Source organism: Eretmochelys imbricata, chromosome 2 (genome assembly GCF_965152235.1).
Source record: "Eretmochelys imbricata isolate rEreImb1 chromosome 2, rEreImb1.hap1, whole genome shotgun sequence".
Lineage (NCBI taxonomy): Eukaryota > Metazoa > Chordata > Testudines > Cheloniidae > Eretmochelys > Eretmochelys imbricata.
The window spans coordinates 189,796,174-189,809,061 of NC_135573.1; the positions used below are offsets into that span (position 1 = coordinate 189,796,174).

Consider the following 12,888-nt stretch of genomic DNA (forward strand, 5'->3'; position numbering starts at 1 on the left):
AAAAACGTCATTTCTATCCGGTACATGAAAAGAAATAGTTCCAGTAGCTCACACAACGAACTGAACTGATAAGGCAGAAATGTTGCCCGCTACCCTCTTAGCTTTAGAAATTCCCTAGTCCTCCCCAAGTGTTTTTCCAAGCCATTTTTTTCCTGCTTCGTTGTTTTAATTCTTCCTGGACCAGCCTGCATTAACTTGGTTGGCTGTTGCACCTCTCAGGAAACATTTATATTTCTCTTCAATTCTGCTTCTCATTTTTGTACATTTCACTTTCTTTTTCTTGATATTTCTGTGCTTCACTTCATGCTCAGAGTCTGACTGTCTTTGTTTCAGATTTAGCTACAGTAAGGAGCATAAGGACCTTTAAGAAAAGAGAGGTGTTTCATTAACGGACTATGAAAATGCAAACATACCAGTTGTGAAGGATTGCTGACCCCTTTGAGCAGTGGAGGGAAAGGGAACAAAAGAGGACTGGCCCCACATCGGCCTCTTTTTTGTGAAATGCCCACTCTCCAGTGTTCACTGAAGGAGTTAGTTCCTGGGATATGGGGCCAAGATTTTCAGGAGAGAAAAGAGTTGTGACTCCTTTGAAGTTGCAAACAGCTCAGTGACCTTTTTCTAGTAGAACACCTCATGTGATGTATTTACAGTGTTCCTTTCCACCACTTTTATAGAGTGCACAGCTTCTGAGGCACTCACACAAGCAAGAGACACCTCCCACTCTTTTACCTCCCCTTTTGTGCTTTCTTCCTGTAGAGCAGTTTTTAAACTAAGGACCAGGGCCACCCCTAGGTGGGTGCGGGGCCCAGGACATAGGCAAGGAGCAGGGCCATCCCTACCTATACGCAAAGTAAGCAGCTGTGTAGGGCACCAGAAAATTTGGGGCATCAAATTTCCTGGTACTCTACGCAGCTGCGTGTTGGTCCAGCCCCTGCTCAGCCTCTTCCCCATGGCCCCCGCTCCTGCTCCACCCCAGCCCTGTCTCTTCCCACCCCTGCTCCACCCCAGCCCCGCCCCCACTTCACCCCTTCCCCAAAGCCCCTGCCCCTGCTCTGTCCCGCCCCAGCCCCACCCCCACTCCAGCCAGCCCTTCCCCTGAGGACTGCAGCTGGGGTCGGGCTCCCAGCACTCACTGGCGCCGGTAAGTAGAGCGACCCAGCTCCAGCCTGCTCTGCTACCCTGGCTCCCAGCCATGCAAGTGCTGGAGGGCGGCTCCCCACTGCCCCCTAACTTAAGCCAAGTTGCCCCAATTTCCCGTACCCTAGGGACAGCTCTGCCAAGGGCTGGGGGAAAGCCAACAGGTGCGGAGGAGCATGTGGTTCTGACAGAGACATCCCTTTGGGGAGGATCTATAATGGAGATTCTCTATGGCCTAGTACGGAGGAGAGGATGGAAGATGATAAAATACAGGTAGAAACAGTCAATTGAAAAAAACATCCCATTCAATTACATCACATAATGGCAGTCAGCTAAAAAGTGATAATTTTTAAGTGCTTATATATAAATGCTAGAAGTCTAAATGATAAGATGGGTGAACTAGATTGCCTCATATTAAATGAGGATATTGATATAATAGGCATCACAGAAAGCAGGGGGAATGAGCATAATCAATGGGACACAGTAATACAGGGTACAAAATATATCGGAAGAACAGAAAAGGTTGAGCTACATGTGAAAGAAAGCGTAGAATCAAATAGAGTAAAAATCTTACGTGAACCAAACTGTACCATAGAATCTCTATGGAGAGTAATTCCATGCTTCCATAATAAGAATATAGCAGTAGGCATATACTACTGGCCACCTGACCAGGATGGTGATAGTGACCGTGAAATGCTCAGGGAGATTAGAGAGGCTATAAAAATAAAAAACTCAGTAATAATGGGGGATTTCAACTATCCCCATATTGACTGGGTACATGTCACCTCAGGACGGGATGCAGAGATAAAATTTCTTGACACGTTAAATGACTGCTTCTTGGATCAACTAGTCCTGGAGGAGAGGCAATTCTTGATTTAGTCCTAAGTGGAGCACAGGATCTGGTCTAAAAGGTGAATATAGCTGAACCGCTTGGTAATAGTGACCATAATGTAATTAAATTTAACATCTCTGTGGTGGGGAAAACACTACAGCAGCCCAGCCCACCATGGTATCATTTAATTTCAGAAACAGGAACACAAAAATAAGGAAGTTAGTTCAACAGAAATTAAAAGGTACAGTGCCAAAAGTGAAATCCCTGCAAGATGCATGGAAACTTTTTAAAGACACCATAATAGAGGCCCAACTTAAATGTATACCCCAAATTAAACCACATAGTAAGAGAACCAAAAAGTGCCATCGTGATGAAATAACAAAGTAAAAGAAGCAGTGAGAGGCAAAAAGCCATTCTTTAAAAAGTGGAAGTTAAATTCTAGTGGCAAAAATAGAAAGGAGCATAAACTCTGCAAGTGAAGTGTAAAAATATAATTAGGAAGGCCAAAAAAAGCATTTGAAGAACAGCTAGCCAAAGACCTGAAAAATAATAGCAAAAAAAATTGTAAGTACATCAGAAGCAGGAAGCCTTCTAAACAACCAGTGGGGCCACTGGACTATCAAAATGCTAAAGGAGCACTCAAGGACGCTAAGGCCATTGTGGAGAAACTAAATGATTTCTTTGTATCAGTCTTCATGGCTGAAGGAGTTGAGTTCCCGCTAAGCTATGCGGCCATGCAGCAGGGTATCAAGGGTCATGTAGGTGGGTGGAGGAACTGCCGCAGCTGGGGACAGATGCCTCTCCCCCAGTCCCAGTCCTGGAGCTGCCCCAGCAGCTCCTCTACCCACCTACATGGCCCCATGGCAGCCGTGGGGCAGCCTGAACCCCAAACCCCTCATCCTCAGCCCCACCCCCAGCCAAAGCCCTCACCCCGCCACACACCCAACCCTCTGCCCCAGCCCTAAGCCTCTTCCCACACTCCAAACCCCTCAGCCCCACACCCACCTCACGTCACCTCCATATTGGTGCACATAACAAAATTCATTCCGCACATGGACGTAAAAAATTAGAGGGAACATTGTGAGGGAAATTCCCAAACCTGAGCCATTCTTTTTGGGTGACAAATCTCAGGAACTGTCCCAGATCGAGAATTCATTAGAAGAGGTATTGAAACAAATTGATAAATTAAACAGTAGTAAGTCACCAGGACCAGATGGGATTCACTCAAGAGTTCTGAAGGAACTCAAATGTGAAACTACTAACTGTGGTTTGTAACCTATCATTTAAATCAGCTTCTGTACCAAATGACTGGAGGATAGCTAATGTGCCACCAATTTTTAAAAAGGGCTCCAGAGGTGATCCCGGCAATTAGAGACCAGTAAGCCTGATGTCAGTACCAGGCAAACTGGTTGAAACTAGAGGAAAGAACAGAATTTGTCAGACACATAAATGAACATAATTTATTGGGGAAGAGTCAACATGGTTTTTACAAGGGAAATCATGCCTCACCAATCTGCTAGAATTCTTTGAGGGGGTCAACAAGCATGTGGACAAGGGGGATCCAGTGGATATAGTGTACTTAGATTTTCAGAAAGCCTTTGAAAGGGTCCCTCACCAAAGGCTCCTAAGCAAAATAAGGTGTCATGGGATAAGAGGGAAGGTCCTCTCATGGATCAGTAACTGGTTAAAAGATAGGAAACAAAGGTTAGGAATAAATGGTCAGTTTTCAGAATGGAGAGAGGTAAACGGTGGTGTCCCCCAGAGGTCTGCACTGGGACCAGTCCTAGTCAACATTTTCATAAATGATCTGAAAAAGGGGTAAACAGTGAGGCGGCAAAATTTGCAGATGATACAAGATAGTTAAGTCCCAAGCAGACTGCGAAGAGCTACACAAGGATCTCGCAAAACTGGGTGACTGGGTAACAAAACGGCAGATGAAATTCAATGTTGATAAATACAAAGTAATGCACATTGGAAAACATACTCCCAACTATACATATAAAATGATGGGGTTTAAATTAGCTGTTACCACTCAAGAAGGAGATCTTGGAGTCATTGTGGATAGTTCTCTGAAAACATCCACTCAATGTGCAGTGGCAGTCAAAAAAAGCAAACAGAAGGTTGGGAATCATTAAAACAGGGATAGATAATCAGACAGAAAATATCATATTGCCGCTATATAAATCCATGGTACACCCACATCTTGAATACTGTGTGCAGATATGGTCGCCTCGTCTCATAAAAGATATAATGGCATTGGAAAAGGTTCAGAAAAGGGAGGGATACGATAGAGGTCTATAAAGTCATGACTGGTGTGGAGAAAGTAAATAAGGAAGTGCTATTTACTCCTTCTCATAATACAAGAACTAGGGGTCACCAAATGAAATTAATAGGCAGCAGGTTTAGAACAAACAAAAGGAAGTATTTCTTCACACAATGCAGAGTCAACCTGTGGAACTCTTTGCCAGAGGAGGTTGTGAAGGCCAAGACTGTAACACTGTAACAGGGTTAAAAAAAAGAACTAGATAAATTCATGGAGCATAGGTCCATCAGTGGCTATTAGCCAGGATGGACAGGGATGGTGTCCCTAGCCACTGTTTGCCAGAAGCTGGGAATGCGTGACAGGGGATGGATCACGTGATGATTGCCTGTTCTGTTCATTCCCTTTGGGGCACCTGGCATTGGCTGCTGTCGGAAGACAGGGTACTGGGCTAGATGGACCTTTGATCTGACCCAGTATGGCCGATCTTATGCCTTTTGTACCCTCTGGGCTAATGAGTTAATTAGCCTTTTAACTCTCTCCTGCTCATCCCAGTCCATCAACTGCGTGCAATTCCCACATTCAGGTGTGTTCCAGGGCAGCTAACTGGAGTTGCAGTGGTCAGAGTGCTGTGTTGCGCAGCACTGTGTCACAAATGGGTTTGGGTGCCTCTGTTTTGTCATGTCCAAAAGCAAGGGGCTGAATTTTCAGAAAGAGGGTGCACAGCACTCGCTGAATTCATGCCCCTTTACAGATGTCTCAGACAGGCATTTTCCCCCTCCCCCACCAAACCCACCCCCCACACTAGTCATGTTTGAAAATCTTGGCTTAGAGAAATAGGGCCAGAGCCTCCAGTGACAAATCAGCCTCAGAGCCAGCCTAACCAGCCACATAAAGATTCCCCCTGTGTGGGGTGACCCTCAAGTGGGGTGTGGAGAACTGCCAGAGTAACTCCCATGCCAACCCCTTCCCAGCTGCTTGTGCAGGGGATTGCATGCAGAATACAGCTCCACACAGGCCTTGAGGCTCTAATTCACTCCAGGAACCAGCCAGGCAGCCCCAGGACTGGGGAGTTGAGGAGAGGTTGAGGCAATCCTTTGCATTCCCCACCTCCTGCTTAACTATAGCTTAGCATCTGGCTGGGATCTCCAATGGATTAACACACACGCACACTTAGTTTTTTGTTCCCTTTATAAATAGGTGTCTGTCCCTTGTCTGGCTGCAAAAAGGGAGAATACAAGCAGCCTTTCCCCCTCACGTGCACTGACCACCAGAATGGACAGGACACGCAATGGAAAATATGCTGCACCCTCCCAGACGTTCACATTCAGCAGAGCTGTCAGCAGCACTGTGCCTCCTCATGAAAGGCACAACTTGAGTCTTCATGTTATAGGCAAGTGGTGGGGGTATTGGTTTTTGTTTGTTTGTTTGTTTAATGCTATTGCTGATTGTAGCTGACAAGTGCAGGAGTAGGAAGATCCTAACAGAGCTGAAAAGATGTTGCCCCTCTCTGCACTCAGATATCTAGAATTGCCAACAGCCCTCCAGTGTTTTCCACAAGCATAAAATTCACCTAAGAGCAAAACAAGAGGTGTCTCAAAGGCCACTTCATGATTTTATAATGCCCATGACACAAGAAAGCCTGTCAAAGAATTTCGGACCTCATCATTAGATTTGATGTTATTACAGAATTGCTGGTATCAATTAAATTTCATTGGCTGAGATGTTGTCATTTCAAAGTACCACCACAGAAGGGCTCAGCTAATGTTTGCCCTCACTCTAGTTTACTATCACTTTCGTTTCCTAACTCTGCTTGTAGTAATGCAAGTGAGTTTGCTTGTGCCCAACATGTATGGTCCAATCCTGCACAATTGAAGTCAATGGGAATTTTGTCATTATTTTCAGTGGGAGCAGGAGCAGGGAGCCAGTGCTGAGTAGTTCAGGCTCTTTCGTAATCAGATCCTGCACCACTGAAGACAATTAAAGTTTTGGCCTGGAAGACAGGATTGGGCCCGCTGTTCTTGAATTCTCTGTTCAGCCTGCCAGAGTCTGAACAGAGTGTTTCTTATTAGTAGTACTTCTTATAATTAGTGACACTTCCCAAACTAGCACTAAGTTGTATCTGAATCAGTGTGAACTTTCCATCCTTTGATCTTCATTTACCATTTTTCATAATACTTCATTTTTATTTTCCATGTTCCTCTGCACTTCTGCATTCTGGCTGGGATCACGTTATCACAAGCCTGTTCATATTCCAGCCCAAGAACTTCAGGTAAGATACAGAGAAACAATTAAGCTGGTGTGTGCTCAACCAAACTGAAAAAGGTTCAGACCTTTTTGCAGGGATAATTATAAAACTGCAGAGCAGAGCAAAGGTGATGAATGGGGGAACAAGGTTCTAGCCCCTTATCTCTCAATTGACTGGTGAAGCACTATTCTGCTTACTAGATGCAGCTGATGGACTCTGAAAAGTTTCACTCTACTCTGTCAGTGCCAAGTTGACAATTTTTACTATATCACTCAAAAGTTACTACTTTTTTCATCTCCCATTCAGCATCAGAACTGCCCCAGAAATCTTCCAAAGAAAAATAAACAAGACACTGCAAGGCCTGGAAATGTATGAAGATGACATTTTCATTTCTGGGAAGTCAAAGGAAGAACATAACAAAAGTTTAAAACAGGTTTTTAAGTAGGTGTCACAGGATAAACCGGTCCTGTAAGAGGTTTGGGGGGTCAGCTGCACTTGTGTAGGGTTTGGCTCCCTTCCCCAGGTAGAGGCAATGCGTGAAGCCATTTGACAAGGATTTGGGTGACTAGGAGCCAGGCTTGCTAGAAAAGGAAATTCCAAAGAAGGAAGGGAACAACCAGATTAGAGGTTTCCTTCTACAGTCCCAGGAAGGAGGGCTGTGCATCCCAGCCCTAACAATGAAAGGCTTGAGCCCAGAGGATGTGCTGAAGATGAGGTAGAAGAAAAACAGCCCCCTCCACCCCAAAAGGAAGGAAGGAAGGGCAGAAGACTGGTTTGCTTTGTGTTTACTTGGAATGATTAGATACCCCAGAAGGGTATCTAAATATTTTATATTTAATTCTGGATGGTCAAGAGAACCAACCCGTGTTAGGAGAAAAAGAGGCAGCAGACCAGCCTGAAGACAGAATAAGTTAGTTCCCATTAGAGTAGCACTGGTCAAATTCTCAGTTGAAACTCCCCCTTCATTCCCACAATGGAAACAACTGGGATTTTGACAAAAGGCAAGTGTTTGAGGAAGACTTCTGATTTCCTGCAACGTTTTCCATTTTATAAGGAAACCAAAGTGTTTTCCGTTTTGACAAAATGTTGAAGTTTTCTCCTAACACATCATTTTCTGCCAGCTCTATTTCAAAGGCAGTTGAGGATGCTGGACTAAAATTAAAGAGAAATGTAGGTTAAAAAAAACCCAACTATATTTCTTAGAGCATGTAATTGATGAAGAGGGGTGAGAGCAGATCCAGCAACACTCAATCCCTACAGTAGTATCAGAAAATGCAATTCTTCAATATGATGGAGTTTTGGAACAAATTCATACCCAATTTATTCTCAAAAAAGCCAGTTCTTTATGAACATCTTCAAACTAGTTTGTGGGGGGCTAAGAAACCACAAGATTGTGCTTTTGGAGGATCTAAAGAGGGTATTCATCACATCATCAGTACTGGTGTTTTATGCTTCCAAGTCAAAAGCAGTGCCAACAGCTATGGTTGCAGTTGAGCACTACTCCAGGTAACAGAAATGATTGGAAGCCAAAGCCCCATTGTCCCAGACAGCTTTCAGACATTAAGACCAAGTATGCTCAAGTAGTTAGAATGTGGAAAATGTATAGATGTACATGAGGCCCACAAGGTATGAAGAAGGACTCTGTATAAGCTTGAAAGCTTGTCTCGTTCACCAACTGAAGTTGGTCCAATAAAAGATATGATCTTATCCATCTTGCTCTCTAATGAGGCCACAACACATTTGCAGGTTCCTGATGATGTCAAGGACAAACTACAAATCACTCATACCATTTAGAGAGTCAAGATCCTGGTGCCAGAGATTTCTCATGATTGAGACATAAAGCCATTAAAGCATATGCATCAGAAAAGTCCTTAGTGGTGGTCTCTGAAGAGTCCCTCAGATTCTCTAGACGCTCAGGATCATACAGAACACACCTAGCTGCCTGACAGTGTATACTGCCTGTCCAGGGCCTGGGCCAACAAGCCTAGGGTTTGGGGCTGGGAGGAAAGGGTTAATGGGCAGGGACCAGAACTAGAGCCCATTAGCCTCCCAGAAAACCATCCAGGAACATGTGAAATAGGAAGAAGAGGAGATCGGTTGTTGACTCTCCAACCACTTCTAGCAGCCAAAAAGCCACACAGTGGAATCCAGCTGCCTGTAGAGGATCCTCCTGAACCAATGAGACTTACTGTTTAACTCCAAGGTCCGAAATCCACTTGCCTCATCTCAATAGGGGGAGAGTTTTGGGACTGAGTCTGGGTAAACCCTAAAGAGGATTTTTTCCTCCCTGATTTGTCAGGGCTTCTCCTGTTTTGAAGGACTGCTTGCCCACAGTACCATTTTGAGAGGTTTGCCAGCCTCACCACAAAAGTGAAAACTGATTAAAATGGCCACTAGTGCAGATCCACAACTGCTAACTGTACATGAATGTATAAGACAGGATTAGCCCAGTTTTCCTGTATCTCCACAGCCCTTTACAGTGTGACATAGAGAAAAGGATGCATGGTGTTGGATAGAGGCCGAGAGTGAGCCTGAATGGCAGTGTGATGAACCAGCAAAGGGCAGAACCTAGAACACAAAGTGGAATCATGAGTCTCTAGATGTGAAAAGAAGGGACGTGTCTCTCTGGTAGTTGCTGATTAGTTTTAAACTTGTAGAAATTTTACTTTTCCCTAAACTCACAAATCAACAAGTTACAGAACAGTTAAATGTGTTCTCTCATATAGGCATTCAGGAGAAATAGTCAACTGGTCACAATTTACCAGGTCTACATTGCAAGCTTTCGAGAATCTGGACGATTTCTGACATACTGTTCCCAGGCCCCACCGCCCACAAAGGCATAGTTTGGTGGAGATAAATAATGGTTAACAAAGATCCCAGGATAGCTCTGCTGAACTACAGGGTATAAGCCACACCAGCCACTGGTATAAGCCTATTTGTTTATAGCTGGCTGTTTCTGTCCACCTCTTTTTTCTGTGAAGTTACCACATTTCCCTGTTGTTTACTCACCAATGCAGTTAAGCAATTTGCTCAGAATTGAATCTGGGTGTACATTTTTGTGATCTGAAGAATGTTTCTGAAGAAATCCTCCAGCCTATTTGTTTCCTCGAAACCATAACGGAAAAAACAGTATCAAACCTAAAATCACACAGGCCCTGGTCCTCAAAGGGATTAATCCACCTAAATATCTTTGAGGATCTGGGCCACAGTATTTGGATCCCTTCCTCCCGCAAAGCACAGCCTCTAGTGTGCGGATCTCCAACTGCCTGAATTCATTTGAGTACCAATCTGCTCCTTGGGTTGTCTATGCTGAACTGGCGCAGCAATCTGAAGGTCAGTTTTCCTGCACTTAACTCTCTCAGGCCTCATGGCAGCTCTGGATTTCCTTCCTCCTTAGCAATTGTTGGTCCTTCTTTTCCCCAGTCAGAAGTCAAAGCCCCCACAAGTGTTGCAAGCTGGGATCCCACCTTGCATTCTATGCATTGGCCAAGGTCCTCCATTGCAGCCATTGCACCCTGTTCTTCAAGTTGAAGAATACAACTATAGGCACCGGTTCTGTGTTCTAGAGCCCAGCTCCTTGAAGGAATTTAGGCTCCTAACTCCCATTGAAATCAACGGGAGTTAGACACCTAAGTACATTTGAGGATCTGGGATAAGGTGCCTATCCTATAAATTAAAATGCCCCATAATACAATACAAAACTGATGATGAATATGACCACCTCAGCCTGTTCTCTCCTCAATCTGAGAAAAAACGGAATTATGACTTAGGCTATGTGTAGACTAGAAGGTATTGCTGGCATATCTATGCCAGCATAACCATGCCAGGATAGCTCCCTAGTGTAGCAGCAGCGTACACCAACAAAAAGAGTTTCTGTTGCTGTCGGAGCACAACCTCCCAGAATCACACATCATGTCAACAGAACCATTCTTCCACTGCTGTAGTAAATCCACCTCTCCAAGCATGAGAGGACGGAAGAATTCTTCTGTCAGCTAGTGGTGTCTACACCGTGCTTAGGTTGGCTTAATTACACTGCACAGGGCACGGTATTTTTCACAGCCCACAGCAATGTAGTTAAGCCAATATAACTTTGTAGCGTAGACCAGTCCTATGCCTGCACTGCAATGTAGTGCTGACTACAGGGATGTGAACTGCAAAGTACACCGAAGTGTTACAGTGTAGCTGCTCTGTGTGGATGCTGCTGGCCCAGATGAAAAGACTCGTGGTTCATGTTAATGTAACTCTGAACCTTTTCATTCTTGCCAGCAGTGTCTGCATGGGGCAGTTACAGCTCAACACTCTAAGAAACTAGTGAGCTCCAGCTGCTCACAAGTTCTGTCAATTAATCCTTGCCTTCTCCAGACTGGGGCCTCATTGCTTTCTCATTTGGCCAAACTTCTCAGTGTTATGGGCCCCAACAGGTAATACCCATAGGTGACATACCAGGGTCTAGTCCTGTGGTGGGCTGTGTCACCCCTGCCCTGCAGCCTGGGGTGCCTTACAATTCCTTGCCAAAGTAGCTCCCACCTGGGCCACACACAAACCATCTTCCAGCATGCAAGCCACCCCTTGAGTGTCTCTGTGTAACTGCAGCCTGCCAGCACACTTGAGTTACACTCTGACTCTTACCAGCCTTAGTTATAGCGCAGGGTGACCGCAACACATCTCCAGTCCCAGATTTCCTCCAGAAATGTATGTTCTATACTGCCCAGCCCTTTCCTAGAAAGTCCAAATGTTTTACATATGTTGTTCCTTTAAGAGAATAATATGCCATCTGATTGTCTCAAATAGCTATTCAAACACTTCAATTTAGACACACTGGATAAGATAAAACAGTACAACAATTTATTAACTGCAAAGAGATAGATTTTAAGTGAGTACAAGTAACGAGGCATAAGTCAGAAATGCTTAGAAGAAAAGAGAAGATAGAATGCTTACTAATGCCTAACAACAAATTACATCTTCAAGCAAAGTTTCTCACCACATGCTTTCAGAAGTCTTATTGACCAAACTATAGATCAGGACCCATTCCCCAGAGTAGAACGAATGCTTCCTTTTCTCTTCAGGAGCAGTGATTGTGATGGGCAGGGAGAGAGAGACTGGTCCATTGGGGTGTTTGTCCCTCCTTTATAGTTTCAGTCCCCTTCTTAAAAAATATTTCCAGGTGGGCACTAGAAGACAAAGTCGAAATGGAAGGATGTTCCCTGCTGTTTTTTTCAGCTGTTTGAACTTCCTTTGTCTTCCCATCCTGCTTGATGACTCTGTTTACTGCTTAAATGCAAATTAAGCAGACTACACATTCCTTCGTTTAGGACAGATCAGTGTGACAACTTCTGTTTGGGCAGGGCTGCGGGATTTGGAACATGTGTTAATAATATCATACAGGAAAATCTTATAACTTTACATACTATATTGCTACACATATTTTACCAGGACAATACTGACCAGCAAATAATGAGTTTTCAAATGATACCTTACAAGACATGCCTTGTATAAAATTACTACAATAGCATGGAGGGTTTGAACACGGGTATATTCTGTCACACCATATCATCATAGAGTTCAACACTTTGTTAATTACCCTCTCTATGTTTTTATAAAATATTTCAAAATCAATCACTTTATCAGTTAGCAAGTTTCCTGATTGATTCTGCATGCTATGCCTGTCCACAAAAAAGAGTTTTAGGCCCAGATCCCCAAAGATATTTAGGCACTCAATGAGAGAGTTAGGAGCTTATGTAACTTTGAGAACTGGGGCCTTTGGCCTTTGTCTACACTGCTGTAAAAGACCTCTGGCATGGCCACAGCTGGCCCAACTCAGTTGACATGGGCTCATGGGAATCACAGAATCATAGAATTATAGAATATCAGGGTTGAAGGAGACCTCAGGAGGTCATCCAGTCCAACCCCCTGCTCAAAGCAGGACCAATCCCCAACTAAATCATCCCAGCCAGGGCTTTGTCAAGCCTGACCTTAAAAGCCCCTAAGGAAGGAGATTCCACCACCTCCCTAGGTAACCCATTCCAGTGATTCACCACCCTCCTAGTGAAAACGTTTTTCTTAATATCCAACCTAAACCTCCCCACTGCAACTTGAGAACATTACTTCTTGTTCTGTCATCTGGTACCACTGAGAACAGTCTAGATCCATCCTCTTTGGAACCTCCTCTCAGGTAGCTGAAAGCAGCTATCAAATCCCCCTTCATTCTTCTCTTCTGCAGACTAAATAATCCCCGTTCCTTCAGCCTCTCCTCCCATCTCTTGGGGTCTCGGAGCCCAGGCTCCAGTCTGAGCCTGAATGTCTACACTTCAATTTTTAGCCCCAGAGCCAGAGTTAGCTGACCTGGGCTCTGAGACTCAGTGCTACAGGGTATTTTTAATTGCAATACAGTCATACCCTTTGTGTCTAACA

General features: G+C 44.4%; 1 long non-coding RNA gene across 1 annotated transcript in view; it reads right to left on the minus strand.

Moving 5' to 3' along the window:
• LOC144261510 (uncharacterized) overlaps nucleotides 1-12,888 on the minus strand; it is an 85,943-nt gene continuing 73,055 nt past the window's right edge. Inside the window, exon 3 of the long non-coding RNA XR_013345312.1 lies at nucleotides 1-361. This is a non-coding gene — a long non-coding RNA (uncharacterized LOC144261510). The remainder of the gene's footprint in view (nucleotides 362-12,888) is intronic.